This window comes from Lynx rufus, unplaced genomic scaffold (assembly GCF_022079265.1).
Source record: "Lynx rufus isolate CCGP_SWC_20201006 ecotype Redwood Valley unplaced genomic scaffold, mLynRuf1.p SCAF_6, whole genome shotgun sequence".
In the NCBI taxonomy this organism is placed as follows: domain Eukaryota; kingdom Metazoa; phylum Chordata; class Mammalia; order Carnivora; family Felidae; genus Lynx; species Lynx rufus.
In genome coordinates this window covers 68,040,638-68,050,247 of record NW_025814878.1, presented here as the reverse complement: position 1 = coordinate 68,050,247, position 9,610 = coordinate 68,040,638, and positions in this window count along the sequence as shown.

Genomic DNA, 9,610 nt, shown 5'->3' with positions numbered 1-9,610 from the left:
GTAAATTATATCTAACTCCCCTTCCCCATTCAAATTCTCGTTAACAGGATAAACAGAATACAAGTTGGAGGAAATTGAATTTGTGCTCATAATTTAGGGATATTTCTTTCTGTTAACATAGTATAAATTATAGTTCTTCATACCTTCAAAAATGAGCATCTATTACTTTTCATTATAATTGGGGAAACGAATTTTTAGTTAATGGGGAAATAACACTCTTCAATTACCACTGGGTAAAGTACCAATAGCAAAAATATGTTCTTAAGTCTCATTGTTTTATGTAGCTGCTTTCCTGTGTTATTGACAGTTCTATCCCGTACCTGGCAGCTCGATTTTCCCTCTTCTTGGAGAACTGGTAGGGCCTGGTGGGTAAGAGATCCAAGCCACTCCTCATTCATTTATACTTACCCTCCAGATCCTAAAATTTGGAGTGCCCATTTCCAAGAAGGTAGACTGGCTGAAGACACTGGGATGACAAGACAACTAGCCACCCCTACTGGGCAAGGTGCTGAAAGCCTAGCATGGTATGGAGAGTAGGTCAGGATCATCTTTACATAGTAGCAGGACACAGTGAGTTTTATGAGGTTATGCTAAATGCATGAATTTTTCCCAGTGAAGTTTTGTCATCTACGCACTGAATTTTTTTAAGTAACAACCTTTACAAGTGTTTCATATGCTTACTTGATTTGTTTTATTAAACCTAATTTGATCTTCCTAATAGCAAAGTGTGATATCACAAACACTATGCTATAATCAGAAAAACAGCTGAGGCATGATAAATGCTTGCTTTTTCAAGTAGTGTATTTTTCAGTAATCTCAATAACAAATTACATTACATGATTTTAAAGTTTCAAGCAACCCAAGAGTACATACAACGAAAAATAAGTCTTCCTTCTACCTCAAAACCTTCATTCCCTGTCCCAAAGTTAATTTTTAACAATTTCTTGTTTGCTGACATTTTCTATGTATATAGACATGTTTTCAGAGATTATACTGTGTCAGGGAGCAAGAATTCCTGTCCTTTCAAAGGTACTTCTAACTGGACTAAGAATCAAATTGATATGAGACAGATTAATAGGAGAAAATAAAATTTAATGGGCATTTGTACCGGGAATCCACATAGACATGGAAATTCCAAAGACAGTCAGGCAAAATGAAGTATATACTGTATGTCATTCTGAACTAAGGAGAAGGAGATAGGGGCCTGGGACTTTAGAGGAAAAGAATGCACTTTACAGGCAATAAGGAGAGCACATGTTTGCCCTGCAATACAGATGGGTCACTCAGATAAAATTTATCTCCGTTAATAATCCTTCTTCTGGGAAAGACTCACAATTTAGATTCTTCTGTGTGGTTAAAGGAAGGGGGGCAGAAGTTTCTCTTGACTCCACAGGGTCTCAAGTGCCTTCAGTGCCTTCAGCTCAAAATAATCCACATGCCAAAATGGCACATTCTGGGGCGGAGGGCTATACTGAACCCCTCCAACTGTAGAGAAATATAATATACGTATTGTTTAGTGCCCTGGCTTCTTTCTTCTTTTTATTTTCTTTAACATTTGTTTGTTCGTGTATGTTTGTATGTATGTATACATTTTAAGTACTCTCTATACCCAGCATGGGGCTCAAACTCACAACCTCAAGGATCAAGAGTTGCATGCTTTTCCAACTGAGCCACCCAGGCGCTCCTTTCTTCTTTTTAAACCTAATGATGTATTTTAGTGGGTTTTCCCACATGCAGATATGCAGATCTAGCCATACTTTTTAAATAGCACAAAGGATTATGGACCATTAATTATTTAACCAGCCCTCTGTTAATGATCATTTGCATCATTTCCAGTTTTTTACTACTGTAAACAATGCTATAATTATCATCCTTGTTCTGGTTGCACATACAATCATAGTTCTAGAATACATTTTTATAAGTGCAATTGCTGGATCAAAGAATATGAGTATTTAAAACTTGTATAGAGATTACTCAAGTGCTTTGCACCATTCTTCAAAGCCAGTGCTCTAAAATATGTTAGTTTTATGAAATACATAAAAAAATAATTTTATTTTCATTTGCATCTATATAATTTTGAGCACGGTTCAGCATCATTTCATAAATTATAGTTCAGGTGTGCCTGGGCAGCTCAGTCAAATGAGCATCTGACTCTTGATTTTGGCTCAGGTCATGATCTCAGTGTTATGGGATCGAGTCCAGGGATAGCCTCTGCCCTGAACATGGAGCCTGCATAAGATTGTCTCCTTCTGCCCCTTCCCCCTGCTCACACACATTCTCTCTCTCTCTCTCTCTAAAAAATAAAACATATAATTAAATAAAAATAAATTATAGTTCATTCATGGGTTATTTTTCCATGAACTCCCTGTTCAAAAATCTTTCTCAGGGCACCCAGATGGCTCAATTAGTTAGTTGTCCGACTCTTGATTTGGCTCAGGTCATGATCTTGGTGTCATAAGATCAAGCCCCATATAGGGCTTCATGCTAGGAGTGGAGTCTGCTTAAGATTCTCTTTCTCTCTCTCGCTCTGCCTCTCCTCAACTCGTGCTCTCTCTCCCTCTCTCTCTCTCTCAAAAAAAGAAAAAAATCTCAAGCTGTTAATTTCATCTTTAATTTTAAGCCTGACTTTTAACTCTTTTATGGAACTTTTACCATACAATAGTATATGTAGGCAAAGGTATCTATCTTTAACTTTTAGACTTGATTTTATGTAATGCCAAGATACTAAAAAGAAGTATTCATTTTTTACTCCAGAATGTGTACAGCTTTATTTATTTTCAGTTTAGATCTTTAACTCACCTATAACTTATTTGGGAATGAAGAGTGAAGTAGAAATCCAGCTTCTTTTTAAATCTAAATAGCAGGGAGCCTGGGTGGCTCAGTCGGTTAAATGACTGACTCTTGGTTTGGGCTCAGGTCATGAGATCAAGCCCTCCACACTCAGGGTGGAGCCTGCTTGGGATATTCTCTCTCTCTCTCTCTCTCTCTCTCTCAAAAATAAATAAATATACTTAAAAAAATAAATCTAAATGGCAAATCAGTTGTTATAATACCATGTGGGGAAGGAATAATCAATCCTTTTTCTTTCTGGGCTAATTTGAAATGTTACTAAATTCTCAAATATTTGGGGTCTAGTTTTGGGTTTTTTGCTGTGATTCATATTAATAAAAATTGTTCCATAAATGATAATAGATGTTCTAATTTGGTTAAGATAATTAAGTATTTGATTTCATTACTTAGTGCCTACCTATCAAGTTTACCAAGCAAAGTACATCACCAACCAAAGAGAAATTAAATGTAAATCATATCCTTAAGTTGCTAACCATTTGGTTGCTATAAATTGAGGTATTGGGATTTTCCTTCAACATTTTCTTTGACTTACCATGAAGCTACTAAGACAGAATCTTGATTTCCTAACTTCCACTCAGCTCTTTGATGCTGTGTAGCTATATTTCTTGCAGTATGTCCCATTTCTCCACTATATCAGAATTTTCAGGCTGTTTAAGATACATATTCCTGGGTCCCATCTGAGACCTACTGAATCAAAATCTCTGTCAGTTGAGCCAAGAAATTTGCATTTTACATACCAAAGCTTGAGAACCATGACTGTACAACACTGTTTAGTAAGCCGGAAACATAGTTAAGAAACAATATGGTTTGTTTTCATCTTCGGCTGCCCCTGTAGCATAACTAAATTGAAAATGGTAAAGTCATTTGTTCAGCTATGTGAGCCTCCATTCCACAAAAACAGCTGAAACACGCAGCCATGGGAATCTACAATAAAGATAGCCCAAAACACCAACTACCCCATGGTCACAGACACAAAAACAGCAGCAGAGTTTCTTGGTTGAGATAAGATTTTTTTTTTAATTTTTTTTTCAACGTTTATTTATTTTTGGGACAGAGAGAGACAGAGCATGAACGGGGGAGGGGCAGAGAGAGAGGGAGACACAGAATCGGAAGCAGGCTCCAGGCTCTGAGCCATCAGCCCAGAGCCTGACGCGGGGCTCGAACTCACGGACCGCGAGATCGTGACCTGGCTGAAGTCGGACGCTCAACCGACTGCGCCACCCAGGCGCCCCGAGATAAGATTTTTAATCAGCACAGCAGGTAAGGTGACTGACAGTCTGAAAGAACAACCTGAGATGTGATATCTAATAGATGCAGCAACAAAATCTCCCCAGACTTGATGGACAAGAAGCAGACCAACTTGACCCATGCAAAGCAGCCAAGAATATTCTCCACTATTTCAGTCAAAACAGCATAGCCTAATCAATAATGCAAACATCCTGTTTCTCAGGCTAACAACCCCTGTCACTTGAACCCTCAGAGAGATAAAGAACCTGCTGGTACAATTATGCGTAATCTTCCTCTAGTCTGAAATGTCAATAGATGAGGCAAATAAGGCTGCCGAGAAAGGGAGGAAAATCTCACAGGTGAAAAGTAATTTGTTTAACAATTTCCCATTTCTTTCTGATTTGCACATACCTTCTGCTTCCATTCCAGAAAGCTTTTGGTGATGAGCTATCAATGAAAAGCTTCACAAAAGAAACAGGTTTTGTACACAACCGAAAAAGAAGCAATGGTACTGATAGAGAGAGGTTCAGTTGTATTTATAGTGCAGTATGGGAGACAGGCAAATGAGGTCCAACAGAACTTCCTACCCTAATTTTTCAGGGGAAGTCTTAGGAGACATTAGATGTCACGTGGGTTTGCCTAAAGCATCTCTGCCCTAAAGGGCTTGGCTATTTTGCCCTGAGGAGCTAGGGTGCTACATTCAGAAACCTGCGTACTTTCCTTCTGTGGCTGTATGAATGGCCATGTGCAGGTTTAGAGACAGTGAAGAACTTGGTGGGAGAGAATTGGAGCCACTTTTATAAAGTAAAGGAGATTTCCTTTGGACAAGGTTTTTGGTGTGGCTAACAGAAATCCCGTTGTTCCTACAAAAAGGAGGGGCCAGCAGTGCCAGTTTTCCTGGCCTCAAATCTTGGTTTCTATTCAAAAGAAAATGTGTTTAAGGAAAAAGAGACCCTGTCACAAACATTATCCTGACATCCCCCTCCCCACATACCCAACCACCCTGGAGCTCAAACTGAATCGGAGGATGGAAGGAGTCTGTCTAATTTCAGCCCTTAATTGCTGCCAAACCCTCATTTGAGCTGGTGTGAGTCCCAGTCATCATTCATTGGGAGACTCTGCCTCCCACAGAGGCATCCCTCCATATTTCGCCAGCATTTTAGAGGCCATGTGAATCGGCCATTACCCACCAACCCTTCTCCACACCCGTATATTGCCCATAGTCACATCTTCAGGATAAATGTACTCTCTTGGATTTGGGGACCAGTTGGAAATAGGGGTAAAGGTTTCCCCACTTCATCCTTCTCTATGCCTGACCAGATTCCATGGGAGCCGTTTCAACTTGGATCACTCCATGAAACACTAAAGCTGGATTCCAAGGATAAAAAGAAGAAAGAGAAGGGGGAGGAAGTGTGGGAGGTAAAGAACTTTACCTGAAAAATACCTGAAAATTGTCAAAAGAATAGAATGCCATAAAACATAGCATTACAATTGTTGATAAAGAGATGGAAAAAACCAGTGTGGAGACTGACACCTAGAATTCAGAGAGTTGAGACAACACAACCATTATTTGAGTATGTGGCCCCCAAAACTGTATTTTTTTAAATTAATTTTGTTTTGAAAATTATTTATACCCTTTGAGATAAAGATATTCTGGATGCGGTCCCAGAGCTAGGGTGGTAATCTCTGACCTCAAGAATAATCTATGCAAAACTAGTCCTCTCTTATAGTTCTACATGAAATCTCTATCCCAGACCTGGCATCTCTGTTGACCTTCATGGCAGTGTCTTAGTCCAGTGTACGAATTATCTATTGCTGTATAACCATTTACCCCAAATTTAGCACCTTAAGACATTTATTATCTCACATAGTCTCTCAGGGTCAGAATTCTGGGAGCCTCTGAGCCTGGAGGTTTCAAATCAGGGTCTTTCATGAGATTGCAGCCAAGTTATCAGATGGGGCTGCGATCATCTCAAGGTCCGACAGGAGTGAAGAACCCACTTGTACACTCACTCATGTAGTTCCTGGCAAGCCTCAGTCCCTCAACGGCTGCTGGGCAGGGGCAGGGGGGTTTACCACATAGGCATCTCCATGGAGCTGCTAACAACTTGTAGTTGGCTTTCCTGAGAGAGACACAGAGAGAAAGAGAAGACACCCAAAACAACCACAGCCTGTGAGGATACAGAGGAACTGGACTCATACATTATTAGTGGGAATGCAAATGGTACAATCACTATAGGAAACAGTTTAGCAATTTCTTATACAGTTAAATATATATTTATATTATGATCCAGCAATCTCCCTCCTAGGTCCTTATTCAAGAAACATTTAAACATATGTCCATGCAAAGACCTGTATGTGGAAGGTTATAGTAGCTTTAAGCATAAAGCCAAAAATAAAAATAATTCAATTGTTCTTCAACTAGTGAACGTATACATACAAAGTATGGCACACCTATACATAGAAATGCTATTAAGCGATCCAAAGAAATGAACTGCTGATACATACAACACATGAATGAAACTCAAAATCGTTATGCTAAGGAAAGAAGCCAGACACAAAAGGCTACACAAAGTATGATTCCATTTATATGGCATTCTGGAAAAGACAAAACTATGGTACCAAAATCAGATTAGTGTTTGGAAGATGGGATGAGGGGATTGACTCCAAAGAAACACACACAAAAATGCCTATATCTTGAGTGTAGTGGTGATTACATGACTGTATATTTTTGTAGATATTCAAACCATACATCTTAGAAAGGATAGATTTTATTGTACATACATTATACATCACTAAACGTGACTTTGAAAAATAATAAAAATAAGTGTAGGAAGGACATTTCATCAGAGACAACAGCAAAAGTCATGGAATTATGACAGTATGGTGCATGCAAAAAAGAGACTATAATATTACCGTATTCAATATTACAAGGACATAACATTCAAAGCAAGGAGTTGCAGGCAGTGAAATTCTGACCTTTTCACATGCATCTCCAGCTTACACCTCAAACTCAATATATCCAACACTAAAGCCTGCTTCCCTCTCTCCCCCAAAGGGTACCATCTTGTCTATTGATGATGTCATTTTCCTAGTCACCGAACTTCTAAAGCTTAGAATCATTCTTGACTACTTTCCTTACCCATCCTACCAAAACCAAAATCCATGCTACTCTCTTGCAGTGCTTTGGTTTTTGTGGTATTTGTGGTGGTGCAATGATGACAGTAGTGATTTTCCATTTCCCTCATATACCATTCTTTCTTACTCCACTGCTGTCATACGGTTCAGGCTTTTATTTCTTCTCACCAGGTTTGGCATGGCTGTCCTCTGACCTGTCTTGGCACACCTGGTCACTCTCTCTTCTTGCCAGATGAGTCTTCTAAAGATACCAATCCAGGGGCGCCTGGGTGACTCAGTCGTTTAAGCGTCTGACTTCAGCTCAGGTCATCATATCATGGTTTGTGAGTTCTAGCCCCGCGTTGGTCACTGTGCTAACAACTTGGAGCCTGGAGCCTGCTTTGGATTCTGTGAAGATACTAACCTCCTCCCACTATATCCTAATCAAACACCTAAGGTCCTTGTCGATGAAAAGACCCTCTCCACTTAATCCCAATCTACTTTTTAAGTTTACTCCTCAATACACCTAAGTCAACAACCTGCTTCGGAGGCAGCCAGCTTGAGTTGTTCATTCCTACCTGTGTGCATTTTCACATCTTACAGCTCTTTCTGAGGTGACCACTGCTCTCCTCTCCACGTATTTAACTCCACCATGACACTGCACAAATCGTACCTCCCCACTCTCACTTCTCGCTCTCAAAGAGATTCCTCAAATCACACTATCTTCCTTCTCCAAACTTCAGCACTTATTGTTCTATCATTTGGGGTTTTAGGGTAACATTGATAATGGTAGCCAGTATTTCTACAGCCCTTGACAGGCTTTTCAAAGCCCCTTCCTATTCTTCGTCCTCTTTGAGGTCTTCTCAACAAACCTATGAGACTATTCCTATCTCAGAGATAAAGAAGCTACAGCTCTATAATGCACAGTAAGTTGCCCAAAGTCCCATGGCTAAGTAGACAATTTTTAATATATTTTTTAAGTGAACAAATGAAAACAGAGCCAGAATATTGACTTGGCAATCAAGAGGAAGAGGCAGGATGTGTTTTATTTGCTTTTTTGTTTTGTTTTGTTTTGTTTTTTTTAATAGTATCTTCTACTTAACCCAATGTATCCAAAGAGGCAAGACTGATTTTATTGGAGAAGAAACTATTTTAAATCCAAAAAAGACTACGTAAAGTTAAAATGTGACCATGATTACATTCAAACTGACCACTCTGTCTGCTCAGTCTTTGTGAGACTGGTAAGATAAAGGGCAGAATTTAATCTAAACACTTCAACAGATGAATTTTTAAAAAGCTTAAAACTGGGAAACTGTACCCTCAGCAAGCATATTTCTGCTTTTGCGGCTGTTGGAGTTGACTGTGTGGGAGAGTTAACTGCTGCGTAAAAAGTGAAATTAAAATTAAAAAGTTCTCATGTATATTTTTAGAGAACAGAAACAATTAAGATTAAATGTAACTCAAAATCCAGTTAGTAGAGTTGGCATTTAAATTGACTGTTTAATTAGCTGAATTCTATATGATTTAAGTAGTCACTTGAAAATGTCTTTCAAAGCAAAGCATTTTAATATGATATGCTTCAGTTCTTAGATGACCTGTATTACTGGATCTCCGTGTTCCCCTCTGGAATTGGCTTGTTCGGCAGTCTGAGTTAAGGAGCTCCTGGACTAATGATTTCTCAGAATGGAGCAGAAAGTGAATCTTGACAATAAAACACACTAGGCCTTGAAAAACTTCAGCTATCTCTAGTAAATCAAGGATTATAGGGAGAAACCTTTTTTCCATATTGAAGGCTTAGACTCCTAGCCTACATTCCATCTGAGGCACCAGGTGGGTGTCTACCTTTGAGGGCATTGTTGAATCAGAGAATTCTTCAGATTGTGCTCCTGCTCTAAAGCACTTTTGGGGTGCCTGGGTGGCTCCCTCAGTTAAGTGTTCAACTTCGGCTCAGGTCATGTTCTCACCGCTTGTGAGTTTGAGCCCCATACCGGGCTCTGGGCTGACGGTTCAGAACCTGGAGCCTACATCCGATTCCATGTCTCCCTCTCTCTCTTCCCCTACCCTGCTCACAATCTGTCTCTCTCTCCCTCTCAAAATAAATAAACATTTTTTAAAAATTTAATAAAATAAAACACTTTTTAAACAAAGGACGCACTTTTAAAAACCCTCATGCACAACCATAAGAAGGCCTTTGAGAATGGATATCTAGTTCAATTCCTCTTTTTCATTTAGAATTAGACCAAAACCATAACCAGCAGATAAAAATCCAAACAGCTGTTTATTTTTTATTTATTTTTCAAAGATTTTATTTTTAAGTAATCTCTAATCCCAAAGTGGGGCTCGAACTTACAACCCCTGAGATCAAGAGTCACGTGCTCTACCAACCTGGTAAAGCCAACCAGGTGCCCCCAAATAC